The sequence below is a fragment of the Carlito syrichta genome, unplaced genomic scaffold (genome assembly GCF_000164805.1).
Source record: "Carlito syrichta isolate Samal-C Ts95f unplaced genomic scaffold, Tarsius_syrichta-2.0.1 Scaffold137883, whole genome shotgun sequence".
NCBI classification, from domain to species: Eukaryota; Metazoa; Chordata; class Mammalia; order Primates; family Tarsiidae; genus Carlito; species Carlito syrichta.
The window spans coordinates 46709-68167 of record NW_007081979.1 but is presented as its reverse complement, the minus strand read 5'-3'; the positions used below and the strand labels follow the sequence as shown (position 1 = coordinate 68167).

Here is a 21459-nt window from a genome sequence, read left to right as displayed (position 1 = left end):
TCACCTCAGCCTCCCAAGGCGCGGGATTACAGGCTGAGCCACCGAGCCCGGCTAGAAAGGTTAATTTACTACTGCACTTGGTTCAGAGGTCAAGTGCAGTAGTAAATTAACCCTACTACTCAAAGTATAGTCCATGACCAGTGGTCCACTGACATCATCTGGAAATAACTAAAAATCGCAGGATTCCAGGCCCCACTCATACCTGAGGAGTCAGAATCTGCATTTTAAACAAGATCCTTAGGTGATTCATATATTAAAGTTTGAGAAGCACAAGATCAGAATACAGACTCAGACTCAGAATACCTAGTGGTAGACACTTCCTCACTATATGACCATGGACAAATCCACCTGTGTGACTGTTTCCTCAACTGTGAAAAAGCAGTAACTAATCCCTCCATTTCCACACTCACTTTCATCCAATCCATTCTCCAGAGAGCAGCAAAAGTAATCTTCTTAAAATATAAATCAGATCATGTTACTTCCCTGATTAAAACCTTTCAACAGTTTTTCTAGAATTATATCCATACTCTAACATGACCTACCATGCCCTGGTATGATTTTAGCCCCTGGAACTCTCTCCAATTCTTCTCTGTACAAACACTTTCCATTTAGTTCCTGAAACACTCTAAGTTCTTTCTAGCCTCTAGTCCTTTACAAATGCTGTTCCCCCCACTGGAATGTTTTTGCCCCCACTTTCCCACAGCAAGTTCCCTTTGAGGAAATGACATTTAAACTAAGACCCAGAGGCTTCCCATGGCAACCCACCTAAAGCTGGTCACATTGTTATTTTTCTATTACAGTACCCTGCTTGTTTCTTTCCTAACAAGTATCAATTGTAATTGCGGCTTTTATTTTCTACACTGTTAAGCTCTCAGCACCTAGCATAGTATCTTCCACATGATAGGTATGCAAATTATTTGCAGGATGGAGTTCAGGAAAGAAGTAGGCACTGAGAACATAATCTGTGATTGTCAGTACACAGACAGTACTTGAAGCCATGGTTCTGGAGATGATAGCTTACAGAGAAGGAAAGAAGGAAGCCAACAACTGAGTTATCTGTTCTAGCATTTAAAGGTGAGGCAAAAGAGAACTCAGTAATGGGAGAGGCTGGTGAGGTAAGAGCAAAACTAATTAATCATGGTATCATGAAAGAAAGACAAAAGATGGCAAGAGTGACCAATTTCATCAAATGTCAAAATGAGATCAGTCCACAGAAAAATGGTCGTCTGAAACTGGAAATAGAGATAACATGACAAGCAAGTTTCAGCAGGGTGATGGGAATGGAAGCCAGACTGGAGTGAGTCAGGGATTCAATGGAAAGTGAGGAAGCATAGATGGCATATGAAAAAAACTCTTTTGGAAATGTTGGTTGTAAATAAAGCAGAGAATTATGGGCTCACTGAAAGGTGGAGGGGAATTAAGGGAAATAAAGACAATAGCTTGTGCTCTTAAGTGGATGCAAATTATTGTGTATCTCCCTCTTTAGGGTATAACTGAAAAAGCCCCTAAGAAAGTCAGGTATAGGGGACTGTTTAGCCTCCACTTCACCTTCACATAATGAGCACTTATGTGGAGTTGAACAGAATATTATCTAGAATTAGGGCAATCCTCTCCCTAATCTCTTAAATCTTGACTGGGTATCCCTCTATATGTGTTTACATTGTACCCTGTACCTATCAGTTCCCAGACTATTAATGAAAACTGTCTGCCACGGGATGGGAAAGTAAAAAAAAGAAATCTGGAAAGGGAAAAAATAGACAACATTATCAGTAGTTACCTCTAGGTGGCAGAACAACACATAGTTTTATTTATGCTTCATGCTTTTCAGATCCTTCCAAATTTCCTACAAATCATGCATCCTTTATAATCAGATTTTATTTTGCAAAATTTGTCTTAAGGTAGAGAACAGTGGACCCCTGAGACGAAGGGCATGCACCACATTAAGAACAATATCATCTAAAATGCCTTGAACTAGTGCTGCCTTCTCTTCTTTCCTGTATCAGGTGTTTGCAGCTTGGCACATGGGAAGCACTTTGGTTGATTATTGGTAGGTAAGAGATGTTACACATTAAGTATGGGACTGGGGATGAATGAAAATGAACCTAAAATTCCCACTGAAATAGTGGAAACCATTATGACAGAAAATGCTTAACTCCAACGTGCCACAAAGCAAAATACAAGATTTTTTTTTTTTTTGCCTTGTGATGATTCCTTTTGCCTCCTCCAGTCTTTGAAAGTAAATTCAGGTGAGATCTGCCCTAACCATCCATCATGTTATGAAGCAGCAAGAAGAATCTTGAAAACCAGCCTGCTATTCACTATTTTATTAGAGTAGTAAACATCACTAACTGATTTGTTAAAGATGAACATGCCACATGATTGTCAGACTTTTCCATCCAGTCTACTTTCTGGCTATCTACATTAATATCTGCTTGACAAATATTCTGAAAACTGTTTATGATCATAACAACAGCTAACAATTCCTCTATGTCTATTATAAATTATCTTTAATCCTTTTAACAACTCAGAGATGAAGATTGTGCCCGGTTTCCTAAGGCCGAGAGTGGTCACATACCTAGTGAGTGTTAAAACCTGGATTCAAACTCAAATCTGTTCCTTAGCATTCTCCAGCACACATGTCTATATGTACAGCCCACCTCACTAACCCTCTTCTACAGATCCAGCCTTCCTATCTTGGCCACACAAAACATGACTCTCATGTGCCATGAGGATTGCTGATCTAGATTTTACTGGACACTGATAGTAAGGTGTAATAATAAAGTAAAAAAGAGCCTTTACTCACCCAAGTCTGGAAACTATTCACAGAAATACCTCGACATTATCACATCTAAAATCTGAAAACACTATACCTCAGGCTAAGAGTATATGCTTGCTCCAGGTGCACTGCAGTATGTTCAAGCAAAGAAAATAAGAACAAGGATAATAAGAAGGAGAAATATGAACCCTCCAACATTGACACTGGAGGTGAGAATGGTATCTGAGAACACATTCCCCTGCAACATCCTCTACAGTCCTGGGAAGCTGCAGATTCAGTTGTCCTTCTGACCATTTATTCCCAATTACTGTACTTACAAACTGGCATCAGAAGAACATGGCAACAAAACAGGGCTCAACAAAGTTGTAGATTATCAGTTTTGCCAATAGAGGCAATGAGAGCATGCCAAGGAGCCCTTCTTAGCATTCTCAAAAAAATAAAAACAGTAAGGCCTAAATTTAAGTTACACAAATTAAGGAGGAGAGAAAGAGACTCCTTGTCTGCACATTTTAAGTTGGTGTTCTGGAATAATCCTAGTCTACTCTTTATTCTTTAGGAGACAAGGTCTCACTCTGTTGCCCAGGCTGGAATGCAGTGGTACAATCACAGCACACTGTAACCTCGAACTCCTGGGCTCAAGTGATTTTCCTGCTTCAGTCTCCTGAGTAGTTGAGACTACAGGTGTGTGCCACCACGCCTGGCTAATTTTTTATTTTTTGTACAGTGGGGTTCTTGCTATGTTGCCCAGGTGGGTCTCAAACTCCTAGCCCCAAGTAATCCTCCCACCTCAACCTCCCAAAGTGCTGGGATTATGAGCCACCATACCCAGCAAATCCTAGAACTGTCTGGCTCCCATCCCCTTCCTTATTTGTGGTTGGACTTGGTGCTGAAGATCAATGATAGCCTGGGCAACACTGCAAGAACTTGTCTCTACCAAAAACAGAAAAAATTAGCCAGGTGTGGTGGTACACACCGTAGTCCCAGCTACTGGGGAGGTTAAGGTGGAAAGATTGCCTGAGCATAGGAAGTCAAGGATGCGGTGAGCTGTGATAGTGCCAATGCACTCCAGCCTGGGCGACAGTGAGACCCCAACTCAACAACAACAACGATAACAACAACTGGCTATTCCCTATCTCATCATACTTAGTTCCAAAGATGCATGTGCTTTTTCAGCCTTGCCCATCTCTAACAGAAAATTAAGAAACCAGCCTTTAAACTGGTATTCTTTATTCAAATTTCAAGAATTTGCCAACAGAAAAGCCTGCCCCTATCTAATAGGTGAATTTCACCCAATAGGGTCACAGGCAACATTCAATGAGTTCAGGTAAATATTTTCATCTGCCAAAAGCGAAGTTACTTAAAAATTATTGTTAATAATTTACTTCACCTGAGACTTACTGTGAAAACTAAAAATACCTGGCCATACACATGTATAATTCAGTAAATCTGAGGTAGGGATGTTTTATTTTTTCCAAGCTCTGTAGGTAGACTTGGCTGCACAGGCCAGCCTTGAGAGCCACCACATTAGATATTATTAAATATGCTTTGTCAATTTGTGACTGTCTTCAGAATTTGCTTTAAAATAATGGAGAGGCGTGGGACATACATAAAACAATAGCCCTGTGTTGATAACTATTGAAGCTGGGTGACAGTTACATGGGCATTCACTATATTTTTTTACTTTTGTGAATGTTTTGAAAAACCTCATGAATAAAAGATATTTTTAAGAATTTATCCTGCCAGATCCCTGCATTCCACCCTCCACGCTGGTGCCAGAGCGATCTTCCTAAAACTCAGAATCTACCTACATCAAGTACAAACTCCTTACTTAAACCAGCATTGCAGACCTCTAGGACCTGGCCCCTGCTTACCTCTTGGCAGTGCCACGTTACATACTATTCTCGTCAGCTCCTCACATGCTTTAGCCGTGTCAAGCTTTTCACAGCCTAACATCCAAGATTTTTAATACCTTGACTCATTGTTCTCTCTGCTAAAATGACTGCTCCCTGCATATCCCCTAAATCTCAGCTTAAATGTCATCTCTTCTCTGGGGGCCTTGTCACGATACCCCCCCGTCAGAGTAAAATCAATCACTCCCTCCTTTGTGCCCCCACTGTATCCTGTGTATTGGTCCTCAACCAATACACTTCTTTATCCAGTCTCCCCACTAGACTGAGTTCTGCAAGAGTGGGACTGGGTTTTTACCTGTGCGTTCTTGTCACCAGCATAGGAACTATCATTAGTAGATTAATAAGTGAATGAATGAATGACCATCCAGTAAATGTTTAACAACAACAAAAAAAATCCAAGTCACATTAAACTCTTGGTGAAATTTTCAGTCAACGGAGGAAACCAATTTAGAAGATTCATTCAACCTTCAACTTTTCATTCAACAAATAGTTATGAACACGCTATATGCAGGGCATTGAGGTGAATACTATGAGATAGCCAAGTGTACAGAAATGTAGAATAACAACAAAAATCAGAAAAAAGGTAGATCAGAGGCAATAGTAATATAAAGGCAACAAAGTCAGTACACAAAAACAGAATTAGATTACAACTTCCTAGTGCCTAAAGCAAAGCTGAAAACATAATCAGTCACTAGAACAAAGTACATAAGATAAAGTCTTATTCAACACAAACCATATTCCTCTTGCCTTTCAAAAGAAATTTTGGATTTTTAAAAATTAAATTTGCATCAGAGAACACCTTTAGCTAAAGTGACACAATTAGCCCAGCTTTCATCTTTGACCACAGTGTGGAAAAAAGTCTAGAAAAAGATATACAGATGCTCCTCAACTTATGATGGTGTAAGTTGAAAATACTGTAAGTTGAAAATGTGTTCAGCACACCTAATCTACCAGCTATCACAGCTAGCTTAGCCTAGCCTACCTTAAACATGCTCACAATATTTACATTAGAGCCTACAGTTGGGCAAAACCATCTAACACAAAGCCTATTTTATAATCAAGTGGTGAATATCTCATATAACCTAACTACTGTAGGTAGAAAACAGAACAGTTGTATGGGTGCTGAAGTATGGTTTCTATTGAATACACATTGCTTTTGCACCATTATAAAGTAAAAAAAAAAAAATCCTAAGTCAAACCATGGTAGGTCGGAGATTATCTGTACTAGGAAATATGAGAACGAAGAACATAACAATTATGACACCATAGAGGAAAGTAAGTGTTGAGAAATGTGAAAATTTCCTCATCCTATATTGTGGGACCACCAAAAACACCTCTGAAATTCTATGGAAAATTTTGCATATGCAGGTATTTTTTTTAAGAAGATGCTCAACAGCTTTCATTGGCTTCTTAAAGGGATTGATGACCTAAAAAAAATTAGCACTATGGCAAACAAAACAAAAAACCCACAACTAAGACACTGTCTGCTTAGCCACTACAATGTTTTCACTTGTATTTCCCTTTCATTTATGAAACACAGCCTGGGCAACATAGTGAGACTTCACCTCTACAAAAGAGAAAAGAATTAGCTAAGCATGGTGACACACGCCTGTAGTCCCAGCTACTTGGAAGGCTGAGGCAGAGGTCGAGGCTGTGGTGAGCCGCGATCATGCCACTTGAACTGCAGCCTGGGCAACAGTGTGAGACTCCAATTCAAAAAGAAAAAAGAAAGAAAAAAGCATAAATTTTGTATCCAAAGGCTGAATTAAGTATATTTCTAAACAAAACCTAGGTTTTATATGTCCTAGTATATTCTGAAAAAAGATCTATCCATATAGGGGGAGGAGGAGAGACCTTGGTGTGTGTTTATTTGCTTCCATACATGTAGATTTTTGAAAACATTTAAAAAGGTAGAGGCTGAGGAATACTGCTAAAAGAAAAGTCAAAATGAACTACAGTACAATAGCATAATAGAAAGTCCTGGTAATCAGAGCTGGGCTTAAATTCCATTCACTAGGTATATGATCTCAAGACAAATTACCATACCTCTTTGAGTCACAGTCATCCTCTGCAAAATAAGTCTATCCCATAGGATTGTACCCAGCAAGGAATAAGCCATATTGTTATTTGCTCTATGATTTTAGTTCTAGATTAAACTAAGGTCAACTACCTTATGCTAGATATCCTACAGATGTATATATAGATATTTCTATACAACTGATCAACAGCAAAAAAGAGCTAGCCTTTCAACCTTTCTACTTACTACCTGCTTATGAAGGAGGACATACAGTATATACTAATCTCTAGACTATTAGCCTTGAATGCTGATGTTAACCAAAAATTCAAACTCTATTTTGATGACAATGAGACTGGAAGGTTCCAGTCTCATTCTCAAATTATAGTTCTCCAAAGGGTAAACAGTCTACAAAACAATGGGCAGGCCATACCACTTGATTAAAAATGTTAACTGGATCTCAACCATTTTGAGCTAGTTCAAAGAGATTTGAAAGGAATAGAGACAAAGATTCTTTTGTACGGTTTAAAAGAGTAGGTTATTTACACCAATTATCAACATGGCAGCAAACTATTTTCAGTATGATGAAAATAATTTCAACTTCACAGGATTATGAGAATTAAATTAGTTCATTGATAAGAAAGCTGTAAAACAAAGATATGCCCTAACATATAGAAAAAACTGGCTGGTGGAGTAAATTTAATAGCATCATAGCGTGGCACATTGTCATTTCAAATGCTTCTGAATAAACCAAACAATGTGAATAATCTGCTCTTTAAAACACATATCTTTTCCATGAAAGGTGCTTGCTGAAAATGAAAAAGTAGTAAGCAAAAGTACTTTAGTTCTCAGCTACCAATTGGTTTTGTGACCTTAGGACAATCTGGGCTTCAAACATACGTACAATAGAAATGCAGTATCTAAGAACCCTTAAAGCACTATCGATAATACTTTACCTTCAGTTCAAGACAAATGTTAAGTATTAAACATGAACAATCTGAATTATTCTCAAAAACAGCTAAAAGTAACCAAACCAGTTTTCTACTTGGCACAAATTCCTAAGGTTTTTTTTTTTCTTTTTTAAACAAACTACACTTTTGCAAATAATTCACTTTGAAACTGAGAATATTTTTAAAGATCAAATAGTCTTTCCCTGCATGAAAAATAGGAAGTACTGGTTAACCAGTACTTCACACCATTACTTAAACATAAAAAGCCAAACTATAAAATTATTAGAAGAGAATGCAAGGAAATATTCTTGTAATCTTGGCAGACAAAAAACCTTTCAAGATAAACATATAACCAAGAACTAATAAAAGAAAAGAGATTTGACTACATAAAAATTCCAAATTATAAACAGAAAATATTCACAATTGGATAAAGAGTTAATATTTCTAACATACAAAGAACTCCTAAAACTGAGTAGGACAAATACTACAACTGAAAATCAAGTAAAAGAGTATGAACTTGTAATTTGCAGAGGACAGAAACATTTGTTCATCCTCACTAACAATCTGAAAACTGCAATCAAAGGAAATGGTATTTCTCACCCATCAGACTGGTTAAAATTAAAACCAACAATATTTCACCTTTGGCAGACAGAGGCAGAGAAAAGGATACTCACAGACACTGCTAGTGGGAATGTCAATTCAATATAGCCTTTTGAGGGTCATTTTGGTGATACCTGCCAAAAATTTAAATTGGTACCACCCCTTGATCCAGCAGCAATTCTACCTGTAACACTCTACAACAGGGAATCATTAAATTATAGCAGATCCATCTATACTTTGGAACACAGCGCAGCCATTAAAAAGAACAGAGTCAAGACATGTCCTAATATATGAAAATATGCATAGTACATAAATGGATAAGCATAGATATAAATGCTAAAAGGTATAAAGTATTATATTTGGTTTGGATATTTTTTAAACAGCAAACATGTTACTTTTATAATTTAAAACAGTTGAAAAAGGAAAACAACGTGGGTTTAGGAAATATAACTTTAATTAGAAAAGGTTTTACAAGCAGAAAATTCAGTCCCTTCTACTAATATATGGCATCCATATATATATACATGAAAACACACAACCAAATCAAATTGCCCCATGAAAGAGCGCCAACCTGACCTCATGTTAGAAAGCAACTATGGTCAAAAGGACAAAGAAGCTGAGCTTTCTTTGGACTCCTGCCTTTCTCACGTTAACTTTCTACTCTCTTATTAGGTTTTTCCCACTTAGGGGGTAACTTTCTTATAAGAAGGGGGTCACTTTCCTTGTACTTCTATGGATACCACCTGATGGCACATTTGGAAATAGAGGTTAAGTTCCGTTTTAAAGAAAGATATAGCAGAGTGGAAACCACACTGGACTAGGTAACCTTGGTTTGATACTTAACTCCAACACTATCCAGCCATGTTACCTTGGACAAGTCATTACCCCTACATCTGGGCCTACAAAGTGGATAACACCAAATATAGGACCTCTTTCAGCTTTTCTGTTGAACATGGAAGAAGACTACCATTTTAAAGCTGCTGGTAATTTGTTTGCTAGAGGGAGATTTGAATTCACCCATGAAAGCAGTCTGTCTTTACTTTTTTAAAGCAAAAACCTAAAATGTTCTATGTAAAAGATTGTTTTCAAGTGATGTCTGTATTTCTCCAAATTATACTTTCCTTTTAAGGTTGAACTTAACAAAATATTTAAGGAAATTAGAGGAGCAGTGACCTGGACTCCAGACCAGGTTAAGAAACTACAAGGCACTTCAGGCTGGAAGAGTCAAGCTAGCCCCTGAAAAAACATGGCAGCAGATATAGGTGTGGAGAGAGCCATCTATAACAACGATACTAGCTATATCCAGATTTATACTCTTCTACTATACTAATTTCTCAAGGCTTATCCTGATGTGCTGTAATGTTGTAAATCACCATGGATCATATACTAGATATACCACAGTGAAAAATGCAGGGCAGTCTTTCTAAGGGGCAGTTTGGCAATAAGTATCAAAAGGTCTACATTTTCGCATTCCAGTTATAGAAATTTCCTAAGGAAATAAACATGGATGTCATGAAAATGTATCTACTAAGATGTACCTATGCTTCTTTCCTTCATTCAACACTTTTGTACCAAATTCCTACTGTGTGCTAAGAAGCATTATTTGAGATCCTGAAAAACTAGAACATAAAGGTATGAACACAGCAAAGTGATTAAGTAAATTATAAGTTATGCATATAACAGAATACAAGGCAGCCATTAAAAATACTATAGAATGCTGGGCACATGGTTCACACCTATAATCTCAGCACATTGGGAAGCTGAGGTGGGAGGATTGCTTGAGCCCAGAAGTTCAAGATCAGCCAAAGCAACACGAGACCTTGTCTCTACAACAACAACAAAATCAAAAAATTAGCCAGACGTGGTGGCATGTACCTGTAGTCCCAGCTACTCAGGAGGCTGAAGTGGAAGGATCAAGGCTGCAGGAGGTCAAGGCTGCAGTGAGCAGTAATCGTGCCAGTGCACTCTAGTTTGGGCATCAGCTATAGAAGTATACATAATGACATGGACATGGCACAGAGGTCTATATACTAACCGTGAACAGCAAATTTTAGAATATCATTTCTAAGGCCAAGCACAGCAGCTCATGCCTGTAATCCCAGCGCTTTGGAAGGCCAAGGGGAGAGGATGGCCTGAGGCCAGGAGTTCAAGACCAGTTTGGGAGACAGTGAAATCCTGACTCCACAGGAAAAAAAAAAAATTGGCCAGGTGTAGTAGCCACTTTGAAATCCAATATTGGCCAAAAGGTTTTTCCTGATATTACTCTGTGTTCACAAAAGACAACGGTAGGCATTCTCATATATCAGCAGTTTCAAAGGCTGGGGAGGCACACATAATTAGGAGAGCTTTGAGAAACAATAGGCAGGCTATATCATGCATAGATAGTACATGGGAAGAAATGATGACACAAAGGAAACAGCTAAGGAACTTTAAACATGATCTCACAGTCCGTAACTAGACTGAGTTTCTCAAGGACAGAGACCAAGTCTCATTCATTTTATGTCCTTCACTCCTTGAACTTGGAAACAGTAAATGCTTAATGAACTAAATGAAGAAACAGATGTAAGAGGGAAAAGGAGGATATAATAGTTAACTAAAAAACTGAACAATGGTTTCCATTTATTGAGTAGCACTTACTATATGCTATGCATTGTACTTTAGATATTGTGTATAATGTTAAAAGGGATTATTTACCCCTTTTCTAACCTGTTATATACGGTGCTACTCAAGTGTGTTAATAGTGCTGACACTGATGACTATCAGGAAGATGCATTATGGGTTACTAAGGTTACAGCAGAACCTTGAAAAGAAGAATCTTGAACAGTAGGGAGTTGTGTAGATGAGATCAAGGTAACTAATGTAATACACATTGTCACAGAACTGGTAAGACCCTTCAGAGAGTACTGAATGTGGCTCCTAAGGAGCTACAAAGTGAAAACTACTCTGGTGGCTTAACACTCAGTTATCACTGGCCAAAGTCTCAGACCCCAAATAACCAAAGAACAAACCCCATCCCTCCCAACTGCTGATGATCCTACACAGATACAAAGGGTCCAGAAACATTTTGCTAACTGGCCATCACTTCGCCATCCCGACTGCCCAAGTGTGAACTGTTGGAGGGGTTAAGCGAAATAATACATTAAATAAGTTACTATCTACTGATCACCTATACAGAGTACTAACACCTTACATTTTCTCATTTAATTCTAATAACCATACAAATGATATTTCCCCAGATGAGATAACTCATAGGTTCACTTGCTCAAACCGATAGAACTAGTAAGTGGCCAGTCTCAAAACCCAGAACTGCCTAAATTCTAATTTAAAAAAAAAGTAGGGAAGAACAAAGAGGCAGTCTGGGGAGGTTAAGAGGACAGAGAAAGGTGGGACTGAGTAGACAGCTCAAAGCTACTCACTGCAAAGAAGGAATTTCTTTTGACTTCATCTTTTATCATTAGCTGATTACAGGTCTGGGGCAGAAATGCTGATGAATGAGCCTGGAACATCTTGACATACCAGGCAGCAAGGAAGCGATCAAAGATGAGAGATCATGTCCAGAAGAATCAGGAGCCAACTTTAAGAAAGTCCCACTAGCCAAAACTAGAACAATGTGAACCTCACTAAGGGCCAGAACTGCAATGTTATTAAGACCCATCACATTTTTATGACCATAGTACATACATATACACACAGACGTGTGTGCGCATGTGTGTGTGTGTGCGCGCGTGTAACCTTTTGAGAATGACCAGGAACCAATTCATTATCTTGAAAGCTGTGTTTAAAAAAAAAAGAAAAAAAGGAGTATTCTGCCCTTCCTATATAAACCATACAACTGAGTAACCAAATAAAAGATGAGGGGGAAACAAAAAAATTATCCCAGCTAATGGATAATGAAAACAAAATGACATTAGAGTATCACCATTTTGCAGCCCCCAATCAATTAGCAGATCAAAAAAATTCAAGACATCATAACATAATGCTGTGAATGAACACACTCCTACCAAAAGGAATGAACCTAAAATTTATCAAACCTCTGGACCCAGCTGCCAATTCGCGGGAAAATGCAAAATCTGGGCCCCCCTCTCAGACCTACGGAATCAGAAACTCTGTAGGTGGGGCCCAGCAATCTGTTTTAGCAAGCCCTTTAGGTAATGCTGATGTTCCCTAAAGTTTCATGCATTAACTCAAACTTCTCCAAAACTCTATGAAGTAGGTAACGTTATCACTATTTACAGATAAAGAATTGTGACACGAAGAGGTTAAATTATTTGCACAACATGACACAGCTGGTAAGAAATGGGAGTCAGAACTTGAACCCAGTGAGTCTAGTTTCAGAGTCCATAATCATAGGTCACTGCAGCCTCAAACTCCAGGGCCAAGAGCTCTTCCCCACCTCTACCTCCTAAGCAGTTGGAACTACAGGTATGTGCCACCACGCCTGGCTAATTTTACAGCATTATTTTTTTGTAGACTGGGTCTCCCTCTGTTGCCCAGGCTGGTCTCAAACACCTGGCCTCAAGCAATTTCTGTATTGGCCTCTCCAAGTACTGTGATTACAGGCATGAGCCACCGGACTCGGCCAAACCAGAGTTCATGTTCCTGATCACTGTGCTGAAAGGTCTTTCCACCTCTAAGAACCCAACTGGCAGAAAGCAGTATTAAAGGATAATGAAAGTTAAAAAAAAGGAAAAAACCAGAAGTATGCCTCATTATAAAACAGGCAAATAAAATAATTAAAACAAATAATGTACCCATTAAAGCAATCTTCCAAAATTGTTCCAAAAAATAAGCAGCCACCAAATGCAATATATCCAAGCATTTCTAGAGCAATTATCTCTAGTATCTAATTACAAGGACTTAAAACCTGGGCTGTGCTAAAGAAATTCATGACACTATGTTCAGACTCACCAACCTTCTAAATCTAAATGACTGTAGTAAAAGGTCATTCCAGAATAATTTATCTCCCTACTCTTAGTCCCGTCACTAGCTAATGACCACTGAAAAGGAAAAACTGCTTTCTTTCAATACCCAAGACTATACAACCAGAATCCTGAAGTTGAAGAATTTTAATATTCATCTAGTTCAATCAGCAATCCAGACGGAATCAGATCTATAATTCCAATCTCCATGTAATGATACATAATAAATTTTTGAAAATTCCAACTTTCTGTAAAAAAAGAAAAATCACAGAGATAAATCTATGTCAACTGCAATTTTTTTAAGGCCAAATGACTAAAAACTTTTTAAGATAACTTAAAAGTTGAAAATGCTCAGGTTAACAGCCTAATCAAAACCTAGTTGTTTTACTCATAGAGAGCCTCTCCTTCAACTAGCTGAAAGCATTTCTACAACCAGAATACCAAACTGGTCAACAAGTACACCAAGTTTAAGCAACTAAACCCCTATGACACATCAAACAAGAGGGCTTCCAAAGACTCTCAAGAGCTGAATTATTCCTTATATTAACATATATAAACATCTGGTAGCCAGTCATTAAGTCAGGGAATACAGCAAAACATCAAGAGTCCAAGTGTCTGTGACTATCTACCTTATAGTGAGATCATCGTAAAGCAGCCTAATATGGTTACAGCTAATAACAGATTTCAACAACTTAATCTTACTGCAGGAAAGGTAACATGGAATGTCAAGGGAAAATATTTTCAAAGTAACCAAGCTAGGCATTTCAATAATGCCTTGAACTCATGATTGCAAACACACAACAGAAGGAAAAAACCAATGGCAGCAGCATTTCCATTGTGAACTTGCCGTTGTTAATAGTTGTGGGAAAAATTCAAGTCTTGGGAGTGCCTACTGTGTACAAAGTTCTACACCAATAATCTATAATTATCGTAGTTTTACAAACTCAGAATTAGGTTTAAGTGATCTTGTTCAAACTTCCTAGCAATAGAAAACTCAGAGATAAAGTATCTATACTCACTAAATCCAATGTGCCCCAAATTACTTTTGTGGAATTCATGAACTTACTGCAATTCCCAAGAAACCACTTCTTTAATGTTTAGTCAATTTTCAACTCATGATTTATTTATCCATCAATAAACAGAGAATTGAAAGGCCTGAACTTATGATCCAGCACTGGTGATTCACAATCATATTTCATCCAAATACCCCCAAAATTTTCATTCATGATGGCCTCCAAGTTGAAATTAGTCTTATCTTAAAGGTAGGCACAAGTATAGCCTTGCTCTGCTCCCACTTGTGCCTAAGTAAAAGGTTGGCTGGAGCCCAAGTGTTCAACTTCTGTTCTCAGGTTTTTGACTGTGGAAGGGATATAGACCAGATCCCTAAATGGCCAATAGTGCACAAGGAAAGAACAGTTTAAAGGACTTTATGCTGGGGGAAACGTCATTTCCAGATGAAACAAAACAAAAAATAACAATAGGAAAATTGTGTATAATAGCTGAAAATCAGGATGTAAGTGTAAATGCTGAAAAACTGTTTTAGTAATGCCATTTCAAGAACTGTATGACAGTCAGAGGAACTCATTACTATATCTTAATAGCTTAGAAGTCATGGATCAGAGCAGCTGAGACACCAACATCAAAAGAATAAAAAGCAACATTATAAGATAGTATAAAAATAACTAAATCACCTCAGGAAATTGAAACCATGCATGAAAAATCCCAAAGGCACAATCAGGTCATTATTTAGGAAACATTGGCTTCTTCCACCAGGAGGCCTACTTTTCATGTGAAGCAGTAAGCAAGGCCAAGACATGGAACTGAAGTCAGGTAGCAAATCAGATTTTGTCACAGAAAAAGGAATCCATGACTAGTTATTTTAGGATAGTGCCTAGGCCAGCAGTATCAACTCCAACTGGGATACAAGAGATTACAGCCATTGTTCCATTATAATGGGTCCTCTAGGGTCTCTAATTTAGCAAGAATGGTTTAGATACCACTACTGGCTATAATCCCCAAATATGGGGGAAACCATATAGGACAATTTCGATGAACAAATTGGAAGAAAAAAAACCGAAGGAGACAGAACCTGCATATTACAACAGATTTAAGAGCCATATACCAACCCTTTGCAATGAATGGATTTTTTTTGGTCCTGATTCAAACAAACTGCAAAAACAAAAACAAAAACCAAAACAAAACTGAAAAAAAAATCAGAGAAATTTAAACACCAGTTTTATATCTGGTATTTCTAAAAATAAATAAATTTTTTCAGCTGTGATAATGGTATTGAGGTTATATAAAGTGCCTTTGCCTTTCAGAGATATTTTACCAATAAAAAAATTGGCAATAGGAATTTATTTTAAAAATCCACCGCAGGAGGGGGAAGCAATGGGTAGAACTACAGATGAAATAAAATGGCTGCAAGTTGATACTGATAAAGCTGGTGATGTACATACACGGAAGGGATCATTATACTATTCAATTTTTGCATGTCTGAAGTTGTTCACAACTCTTTAAAAGTGGTTAGACATATTATCTTGCAATTTTACTTTTTGAACAATGCTTAGATTTTAAAACTCATATACAGATAGCATCCATTTAAACAGTTCTCTTTAATTCAGTAATGAGCTCCACTTAAATGAAAGAAGATCCATACAATGGAAGAAACCAAAGTACCTCATAGAATGGAATTACATATACTCCACTATCTCCATTCCAGGAAGTAAAATACAAATACTTCTCACAAAGATCCACAAAAACTAACCTAAAATCACAGCCAATCATACTCATCCTGGTGGGAAATCCCAACACTGCTCCAACAGCTTCCTGAACCTTCCTGACCAAATTGGTCTGCTGGTTGCTCTGGATCAATAACCCACTCAGGTCAGGCTACTTGAGGACCTACAAAAAAAAAGGTGGGGGGGGAAGGGGGAGTGAGATACACATTTATTAGAGTATGGGGCTTAACCATTCTATCAACATCCAAACATAATCAGTTATTTCTAAAGCAGTAGCCCTCACATACCAATCTGCATATTTTAGGAGCTGCTTTGAGAAGAAACTGAAGAATTCAAAACCAACAGTTATAACAATAATTTTAACACTTAGACGTTGAAAGCAACTGAGTTCTCAAACCACATAAATTAATAGAATATAGTGCTTATTTTACAGACAATTTTATATTCTCACTTATTTTTTTGGTAGAGAGGGGGGGTCTTACTTTGTTGCCCAAACTGGTCTCAAACTCCTGGGCTCAAGTGATCCTCTCAGCTCAGCCTCTCAAAGTGCTGAGATAACAGGTGTGAGCCACCCCTCATTATTTTTGTGAAAAAAATTATACAAATCAAAATTATTCTTCACCTTCACACATGCTTTTTGGCCATACTGGGAGACAAATGATAAACACTCTGGAAACTCAGGTTGAACTTTGCCACTGAACCTTAGACAAAGTTTTTATTTGGTATTGCCACTCCTTTGTCTCTTCTCAGAGATCTACCAAGAATAAGTTAAACTTTTAGGTCACACCTAGATTATTATTCCCAGATTTATTCTAGTGCTGAATGACAGGAGTCAAACTGAGGTTTAGTTAATCTGTGACAACGTTTAATCCATTATAAAACGTACCAAAGCAAAATCTCAAAACAGAAAGTGTTCTTCTGTCCTCCAATGAAAATGGGGGAGATTCTATTACTGCCAAAGCACTTCAACTAATAAAGCAAACCCAAAAGCTCAAAACTAGAGTCCATATATAGTTAATTATCAAATGGCTACCCATTGTTAATTTTCAAGTCTAGTAAACTTTTCACCATCATATTCCTACTTCAACCCCCATTATCTAGACAAGGTGATTAGAAAAAGAACATTCACTTTAAGACTGATCTAATCAAAATCTGGACACTAAAAAAAAAAAAACAAAAACAAAAAACCAAAAAAAACTATCTCCAAGCCAAATATAATCACTTCTACTAAGTATGTTAGAAAATATAAAATGGCAAGGTAGTTTATTAAACAACTGGCAGCAATTCACTTTGGAAAAGCTTGGTACTCCAAACCATCTTTCGAACTCAAAAATTATCCTGCTCAGGTAAAAAGATGCCAAATAGCAGATCCCCCCTGCTGATCCGAGGGACCAAACATGAAAACTAGCTAGCAAAATATCACCCAATTTCACTACTTTTGTTGGGTGAATGACAGGACAGCCTTTGAAGGAGTGGAAGGAACGAGTAGGCAAGGGATAAGGCACTCTTTCCAAAAGGTGGAACACCTGGGTGCAGTTCTTGACAGGAGCATTACAGATGATGTTCATTTTCAGGATAGTGATTTTGCACTGAAATTCCTATACTATTAGAAGGAAACAGAGAATGGGAATCACTTTCAAACATCAGGAAATATTGGAAATAAGAACTTAGCCTATGAGGAGGAAAAAATACAAAAATGATAGATCTGGCCTAGAAGTATACAAAAAAATTCACAAAGAAAAAAAAACTCTTACTCTTTCCCAGGTCATAAAACTGGCATATGACACAGGCGCATCTACCAATGTATTCTTAAACCAAAAAAAAGTAATCATAATTTATTGTATGTCTAACACAAACCAGGCACTTACAAATGTTCTTACTAATTCTAGTAACAACCCTTTCATATAAGCATGACTATCTCCATTATATAAAGAAACCGATAATCTGAAAAGTAATTTGCCCAAGGTCACAAAGTTCGATGTAAACCCAAAGTACACACACTTTCCACCAAACCAGGCTGCCTCCCATGACTGGGGCATGTTGGCATTTCCTCAATCTACGCAACACTGAGGCTAAAAGAAAACAATGCTGAACATGTAATCTACAAAGAAAACAATGATAGGGAATTAATTGCCTATAGTAATAATGGCATTGGAGGAAAAGGAAATAAAGCAGAACAGTGCAATAATTGAGGAACAGAACATCAGTGCTATTTTCTAGCACGTGGAGGAGAGAATGTAGTAGAGCCTGACAGAGGCCTATCCCCCCTCTAGGGAATTCAGTTCCTGGAAAAAAGAGCACTGAGGTGGGGGACAGAAGGATTAAGAAGTGAGAGGCACGTAAGAGGTGGTTAGCACACAAATATATGTCTACAGACCAAGAGGCTATAGAAACTCAAAGAAAGATGGGAAAAGGGACAGTCCCCAGGCTTGCAGGGGGAATGGGCGAGGGATGGACAGAATTGGTTTACTGAAGGGTTATCCTTTGCATCGGAGGATGGAGGGGTGAGGAAGGGAAGGCTAACAGCAGCACAGAGGCCACGAAGGCTGCAATGATCCGACCAACGACACATTCACAGTTTCGCCTAAGAGTGGTTTAGCAGCATGAAAAGTTGAAGAAATCAGTGCCGTGTGCCCCGATCAGGGATATACAAACGTGAAGACCTGAGGAAATGGAAGGCTACTATGGCTCCAACCACAAAGATGGAGTAAACGCAGGGAACAGAATAGGCTCTATTTAACGCCTGCGCCAAGGGGACCAATGGAAGAGGGAGACCGGACGAGCTAGGGAACTCAGGCTAAGGTCTAAATTAGGACTGGGGAAGGGGTGAAAGAAAAAAGCTTTGACTCTTCTCTTCCTTAAATACGAGCCTCAACTATCCACACAGATGAGAAAAATTAGATGGGACGACAGAATTAGGAGAGAAGTGGGAGGAGTACGTCAGAGACACTACAGCTTGACCCCTAAGCCTTAGCTCAAAGATCGTGGGAGTTAGGGAAGTAGACCCCACTCAACTCAAGAAAAACTAGGGGGGTTCATCTAGGTTGTCGCAAGGACTGAAAACGGAGGCGGGTCCGCGTAAAAGGTAGGGGGAAAGGGACCAGTCGTCGTTGGTTGGTCCCCTTTCCCCCACCGTCCAATCTAACCCCCAACCCCACATCCCAACGAACTCCAGACACCCCTCCCACCCTTCCCAGCCCGCCCACTGCGACGGCGACAACGGAGGCGTTGACCGATCAGTGGGGCAAAGGAGGGCCCACACGCGGCTGAGGCCCGGGAAATGGTGTCGCCTCAACTGACTAGAAATGGGGTGGTCTTCGTCCCAGCTCCGGTTTGCCGGCACCTCGGCCTTTCTCCAATCGTCACCTCCTAACGTCGGGTACCTGAGAGGCGTCACAAACGCAGATAGCCAACACCTCAGCCCCGGGTCCTGACCGGACAGACATCAGCCTCCGCCGCCATCTTAACAGCAGGCGGACCGACCCTAGTCACTGCCCCCCCACCCCCGAGCTACCTCCGCCACCGCCAACGGATCCCACGAGGACATAACCCCGCTCCCGCGAGAACTCACCGACTTAGAACAGCAGAAGCCGAAAACGTAGCCGCCGCCTCCGCGGCTACAGCAGTCAGGAGCCGAACAGCTGCCGCCTCCGCGCGATCCCGCGAGAACCTCTACCGGACGGGAAAAAGCCTGAGCCCAACCCTTCCCAGACCCCTCCTCCCACCAAAGCCGAAGTCGCTAGATTCACTCTCAACCCTACACGAAGCGAAAAGCAAATGACGCACAACCTCACGAAGCACCGGGGGGAGGAGCCAGTGTGCCGCCGCCGGCTCCCGCATGCGCTGAAAACTATCGCGATACTACATTTCAGCCTCGGCGAGAACTCCGAAATTCACCGCAGGATGCCACCCGCGCCTCGCCTTTAGGAAACACGAGATCTCGCGAGACCTAGTGCACGCTCCTAAAAAGGAGATAGGCGGGGCCTCATGAAAATGACTGGGAGTTTTTCGGGGGAAGGGAGGAACCACCCGTCCTGCAGGGATCTCGCCTACCACGAGGTTTCCGACCCACTGCGGAGCTTGCTGCCAAACCTCGCGATGACACAGCTCAGCGCCAAATCTCGGCCATGTCCTGAAAACTGCCTCCGCCCCCGATCTAGGTGTCTAGAGCCTAGTGCTTGAGGAAAATTTAAAAAGTCAACCTGTTTATTCTCACGCTTCCGGGCAGGGCTGTACCAATTAGCCAAACTCCATCCTGAAAGGGGAGCAAAGAGTCCCCCATTGTTATCTGCCTCCAGGAATAACATATTATCCTGGACTTACACATAAAAGACATTCAATCTCACGATAAGCACGCAAATGCATATGAAAACAATGACATAACATTTTTTGCCCATTAGATAGGAAAAACATTTAAAAGACCTATAGTATCCAGACTCCTTACCTCGCCGCACTGCAGGCTAACCTGAATCCATCTTAGTCTAACTAAAGGTTAATGTCGTTAGTTCTAGCCCCAAAACCACCAAATTTTAACTATTGAAGCTTTATCTTGGCATAGCCAAAAAGATCCAATAAAAGTGCTTTTCTCCAAACAAAGGAGTCTGCCTTCAAAGGAAAATTCAAGCTGGGGTGCGGGGGGGGGTGGGGGGGATGCTTGAAGCTTTTAATATGGCAGTTTTTCCACGTCTAGCCAACAATGTTTCTCTAATAAATCTTGGGATCCAATCCGGCTTGGTTTGTGGGCTTTTCCATTCTAGTGCATTGTTCTGTTCATTCTAATTTAAATATTGTTCCTTTAGAGTACATTTTAGTAGCTAGCAGTACAAATACCCTGTTTTTACTTATGTTTGAAAATAATTTTTCGGCTATTCGTAGCTTTTTTTTTTTTTGCTCGGATGAACTTTAGAATTGTATTAAGTTCCAAAAACTTGATATATTTATTGAAATTGCATCAACTGTATAAACCAATTATGAAAAATGGATATCACTACAAAATTGAGCCTTCTTAACCAGAAGCAAGGTACACCTCTTTTTACGCAAATGTTATTTTATTATATTCCTCAATAAAGTTTTATAGTTTACTTTTAGGTATTTTTATTCATTTTTTTGCTATTGCGAACAGGTTTTCTTAGTATTAAATTTTCAAAATGCTTATTGCTTGTAGATAGGAAGACTGTTGATATTTACCTATTTACTTTTGTAATCGGTCAAGTAAATATATGTTCAATCTCACCAGCAATCAGAGACATGCAAATGAAAACAATGACAAACAATTCTTTGCCCTTTAAATTGGCTAAAACTACAAAGACTGATAATACGTGTTGGTGTAACCAGGCCCCAGAATTGTGGAAAAATAGACACTCTTGCACAACACTCGGGAGTGTAAATTAGTATAGCCTTTTGGGAAGGCAATCTGGACAAATCTAACAAAATTCATAATGCATATACACTTTGACCCAGCGATTATTCGTCTAAGAATTTCTCCTACAGAAATACTCATACGTGTGCATGATACATATACACAAACCCATTCATTATGGTATTGCTTG

At 39.2% G+C, this 21459-nt stretch overlaps 1 protein-coding gene across 1 annotated transcript in view; it reads right to left on the bottom strand.

Annotated features, from left to right (window-relative positions):
* The window catches only part of HUWE1 (HECT, UBA and WWE domain containing 1, E3 ubiquitin protein ligase), a 133891-nt gene extending 114187 nt beyond the window's left edge, over positions 1 to 19704 (bottom strand). Inside the window, exons 1-2 of the mRNA XM_021708454.1 lie at positions 19425 to 19704; positions 15937 to 16073 (exon numbers count right to left, since the gene is read on the bottom strand). The gene's annotated coding sequence lies outside the window, so the exon portion shown is untranslated. The remainder of the gene's footprint in view (positions 1 to 15936; positions 16074 to 19424) is intronic.
* Between the last annotated feature and the right edge of the window lie 1755 nt (positions 19705 to 21459).